A 6,000-nucleotide genomic window follows, 5' to 3' on the forward strand; every position below is an offset into this window, starting at 1 on the left:
CTTACTTTGATGATCGCAAGTCCTTGATATATTTAACTATTGGTATCTATGACTTGATGTAATATTTGATGAGCATTTACAGAGTTAGGAATGATAATATGTCCGAATATATGAATTTGTTAAATTTTGATTTCGGACTTTCTTGATTCTTTGATCACTCATTTAAATTCTGTGCTTATAATTTTATGATGTGAAAAGGTTGTGTGCCTCAATATTATGTTTACTTTCATGATTATTATTTCTATTGAATATTGAGAAGTTTTAATCATACATCGGATTCTTAATCTTTGAGTACTACAAAGCACTAATGGTTTTGCCTCATGCAAATAGTGATGAAAAGCTATGACAAAACACTTTATAAATGCATGAATTTGATACATATTTTCTTTCCGGACTATCTTTCACTTAATGTATTTCTCAAATAGAGCTTTTATGAGTCTATGCCATATCAAGTTTATTTCATATCCTTGCTCCATCATTTAATTATTTTTTATACATAGAAGTCATTGACAAATGCATCTCTCATATTTATCTCTTGTGAATTTTCATTGAGAAATAGATTTGATGTGAGGATCCTCTCATTATGAAGATTAATTCTCAGAATTTCTTTTATCCTTCATATGATGATTCTTTCACATCAATTCTTTTTTAACGAAGGAAGAATTTTTTTTTTTTGAACACTTGCAAGAATGAGGATTTAATTTCACATTAATATCTTAATCCTTGTGAAAAATGAAGCATGATTTAATAATACTCTTTTATCATTTTTAACTTCATTCAAAGTTGGTTCTCAATGGTTTTTCCTCCTTACTTTCCTCCTTCATACAAAGTTTTAATGAAAAATAAAAAGGGAGAAGTTGATGGAAGCTATCTTGTTAAATATTTATAACTTTTAATGTCAGAAATTTTGAATGATATCATGTCATAAATTCTTGAAATATGATTTGTATGAATTTCTTTACAATTTGAAATATGACATGAATTTTTACCACACTTGCTTTTATTGTTAAATCATTCTTCTTTTTGTTGATGACAAAGGGAGAAAATAATACCAAAATATGGTAAATTGATGATAAATATATGTAATTTTACACTTGAAATGTTTGGATGTTAACTTTTCTTTGTTATGACAAGATATCTAGAGCTTAACTTGTAATTTTATAAATCGATATCTTGTCATAGAATGAATTGCTATGTTTGTCATCCTTTATATTTGAAATATCAAGACTTGAAAATGAATGTTATGCCTTGACATCATTTTCAGAATGTTACATTATGATAAGAATCATGATGTGTGTATTGATAAGTTTAAATGAACCTAACTTATTAATATGTCTTTTGAATTCAAAGGCTTTTAATTCAAAAATGACTTTTCTCAAGTATTGCATATAGATAGGGGGAGTTAAGGTTAACTCCGTTATTAATTGATTGTCATCATAAAAAAAGGGGAGATTGTTGAATCTCGAATTTTGATGATAAAGTCAATTGTAATTTATTGATCTAATCTATATGTTGAGAAAAGTGTGCAGGATTAACTACGATGGTAGTAAGACATGAAGCAGGTGTTGTACCAGAGTCAAAATCAAGATCATGATGGGAGTTTGAGAGTTCATCGGAAGTTTAGACGTTCGTCATAAGTTTTGTGGGAACCAACCGAGAAGTCTAGAAGCTGTTAGGATCGGAGTGGCACTAAGAGGGGGGGGGAGGGGGGGTGAATTAGTGCAGCGGTAAAGTGTAATAAACTTTTGACGATTACACTTTCGGATTTTCAGCAAGAAAGAAGGAGGTGAACACTAGCAAATTGAAAACAAGAAAGACAAAGACTCTTCTAAGACTTTTCTCTCAATCACTTGCTGCACAAAAAGTTGTCTTCTCAGCTGAGACTTGAGGGGTATTTATAGGCCTCAAGAGGATTCAAATTTGGGCTCCAAAAATTTGAATTCTCTTATGTTCCCGATGTTGGCGGTGCCACCGCCCAGCCCAGGAGGTGTCACCGCCCAGCCTAGGCGGTGCCACCGCCTAGGCCAATTCAGCTCACTGGTTGGGCTCCAAACTTGGCCCAAACCAGTCCGAACTCGGGCCCAATTGGCCCCTACTTGGGTTATAGGATTAACACATAATCCTAACCCTAATTAACATGCTAACTATGAATTTAAAGACATTTTCTAAGCTATTACAAAGTCCGTAAGTCAAGACTTCTTCCGGCGAGCTTCCGGCGAACTTCCGATGGTCTTCCGATAAACTCTCGGAAACCATTCTGCGGACTCCCGGCAAGCTCCTAGACTTCACGATTTGATCTTGGTGAGTTCCAACGAGCTTCTTCGGTAAGCTCCGATCTTTCTCGGTGAGCTCCACGAACTTCCAACGAACCTTCCGGCGAGCTTCCGAAAAACCCTTCGGCAAGCTCCCTACTCATTCTCGGCTAGTTCCGGCAGCATTCCCGACGAACCTTCGGACTTCCGTCGAACTCTCGAACTCCCAACGAATCCTTCGCGCTTGACTCCAGCACTTTGTTTCGCTTTATGTCTTCATCGTTATTGTAGTTAATCCTACACACACAAACCAAAACTCAACTCCGATCTAGACAATTATTACAACGCGAATTGACATTCTGTTGCCCGGCACGTCATTGGTTGGCGCTTCGTCCGATTCTTCGGTGCATCGTCCTCTCTTGCGACTTGTTGCCCAATCGACGGTTGACCTCCGCAACCCCGATATCCTTGGCGCAATTTCGCTCTCCTTGGCCCGATGCCCAACATCCGAAGCATTCAGCCATCCAATATCCTGACGTGATCTCTTCCGGCGCAACGTCAATTCCTCCTGCGTCAACTGTCTAAACCTGATCGAGTAGACCTGCATCGCTCAAAATGCAGTTAAACATAAACATAATTATCAATTGGTTTCATCATCAAAATACGAGATTCAACAATCTCCCCCTTTTTGATGATGACAACTAATTGATGACTAACGGAGTTAACCATAACTCCCCGGAGTTTAACCAAACTCCCCCTATCAATATGCCAGTGATAGAACACTTGGATTATCCCAAATCCAAGTAACATTCATCACATGTTATGAAAAACATTTAAACCATCATTCAAATATTCAATTCAATGCATGAAGTCATCAATATACTTCTCCCCCTATGTCATCAACAAAAAGGAGAAGTACCACAATCAAGTGTTTGTTATATGGGTTCAACTCATTGCATGAAAAACATAATATTAAGTTTTATCATCATGCAGTTTTGAAGCTAGAAAATTTAGCAAGTAATGCATCATGCTTAGGACATTCAAGCTATCAAGTTTTAGATATGCAAGTTTTACAGCATAGAAGATAGCACTTTTGGTAATGTTCAAGATAGCAAGTTCTACATCATGCAAGCTAGTAATATTGAGATGTTCAAGAAAGCAACTCTTGCTTCTTGAAATATGCAAATTTGTCAAGTTTTGCTAGATGTGCAAGTTAGCATTTTTGCCTCTTAAGATAGGCAAGATAGCACATTTGCTTCTTTTGAGATAGCAACTTTTTGCTTCTCTTTAGACTACAAGCTAGCAATTTTTACGATATGTAAGTTTCACAATATACAAGCTAGCAAAAATTTCGAAAGCAAATGCAAGATAGCTTTCTTGTGTAAGCTCATAATTCTTGCTTCCTATTGCAATGTGCAAGTTGCAAGTTTTGCTTCTTGAGATAGGCAAGATAGCACTTTTGCAATTTTTGTTTCTTAAGATAGGCAAGCTTGTGATGTTCAAAATAACAAGCTCTTTCTTCTAGAAGTGTCATTTTTGCTTTCTTTGCAAAGTGTAAGCTAGCAAAATGTTTGAAAAAGTGATCAAGTTTTGCAACATACAAGCTAGCAAAAATGCCAAACTAGCAAGAGATAATGTTTTACATGAGGCAAGCAAACAATTTGGCAAATGTTACATTTGCATCTTCTCTTTTGAGAAGTGCAATTTTTGCTTTCATCTTTAATTGTGCAAGCTAGTTAGTTTGCCTCTTTTCATGATGTCCACGCTAGAAATTCTTGCTTCCCCTTTGTCATTGTCAAAAAGAAGGGAAGACCCTTATATCAATTTTCATATTATGACAAAGGTAAGTATCATTCTTATTTGTGCATCATTATATATTCAAATTAAAACATACACAATTTCAATAACCTTATTTTTCATGCACGATACCGAAAAATAAATCAATCATCATTAATAAGCATATCATACATGATACTCAAACATTAAAATTTTTAAGCATTTATCAACATGTTGATCATGATACCAAACATTCATCATTTAAAGCATTCATGATACACATCATATGCAATAAATACATCATGTACATCATTATCATAAGTATTGCATACATCATTTTAACTTTATGAATATTTCATCGCATGCATTATACCAAAACATTTCAAGCTATGCAAGCCATAAATACAAAGAAATCATGTCATGAAGGATAAAATCATTTGAATACCAAAAGACATGATTCATATAATAAATATCTTCTTTCAATAAAATATCAAGAAAAATCATAGGAGTACAAAGAAGAGATCTTGTTTTAAAAGAAAATCAAGTAATAACTCCAAGAACTCACAAGGAAAAATCATGATTCATTTAGAAAATCTCCTCTCAAGAGAATATCAAGTAAAATCGTAGAAGATCGATTAATGAGAAATTTTGATTTATAATAAAATCTCATGTATCGAATGTCGAGAAATCAAAATGATGATTTATATAAAAAAAAATATCACAAGTTATATTCAAGAGAAAAATCATCATTCATTTTCAACTTATTCAATTTGTCACATCAATATTTCTTAGATATGCATGATACCAAAACATGGTTTTAAATCTTTAACATATAACATGCATAAATTGAAAGGAGAAGGGAAGAATTCAAACGTACAAAGATTTCAACCATCTCATAAACAAATGTAAGACCAAGTCATGAATCCAAAATTCCATGAATCAAAATGATCATCAAAGGTAATCTCATGTTATTCCAAGAAATCAATATCATGATTTTGATAAAACTCATTTCAAATTTAAATCATCAAAATCATCAAAATATCAACATTACTTTCAAGAGATTCAAAATGGTATACATAGATTTATCATAATAAACATCAAGATCAATAGGATAGAGAAAAATAATTTTTCAAGGAAAAAATATTTTCCTCTTTTTAGTTGTTTCAATTCATATGATTTTATTTCACTTATACCAAATAAAAACATGTATAATGTTTAAAACCGAAAGTGTAAGATTTATTACAACAAAGATTAATAAGGCACTTTCATTATGGTAAAAATCAATAATCCATAAATCACAAGATTCATATGCATAATTTTGAAATTTATTAAGCATGATCATTATGCATGACACTAAAACATAGTTTCAAAATGTTTAATATTTTCATTACATCATTATGCAATGGTTTCATTGAACATAATTTTGAATGATTCTTATAGATAACTAAAACTTCTTTAGTTTTAATTTATGTGATTGACTTTATATTAGCATGCTCAAGTTTTGTTCTTATGTCAAAAACATACATCATGTTTGAAAACCAAAGACAAGGTTTTAAAAAAAATCATCAAGCCTTCCATATAAAAACCATGCATTATCATTGAAGGTTAATATGGAAATCATCAAAATACACATTCTTGCTTCTCAAGCACATATATATGATTATTTAAATCTAACATTTTATTCTATTAACATAAAACATACAATTTTCAAGAAAAATAATTATTCAAAAGAAAAGAGAAAATGCATCATGGAAAACATCAAGTAATTTCAAAATAATTCAAGAGAGTTGAGTTACTTACCTTGTAGTCGAAGCCCGTCAAAGCCCAATTCGCCGATTCACCTTTGGAAGTTCTTGATTCATCCTTGGTTGCCTTTCTCTTCTTTGGCCTCTTCCTCCGTTCAAGTTCATTGTTTATTTTAGATTTTTGTTTAATAAACTTATTAAGATTTAGTATTCGAAATTCAAGTTCA

This window comes from Musa acuminata, chromosome BXJ1-2 (assembly GCF_036884655.1).
Source record: "Musa acuminata AAA Group cultivar baxijiao chromosome BXJ1-2, Cavendish_Baxijiao_AAA, whole genome shotgun sequence".
Classification (NCBI taxonomy): Eukaryota; Viridiplantae; Streptophyta; class Magnoliopsida; order Zingiberales; family Musaceae; genus Musa; species Musa acuminata.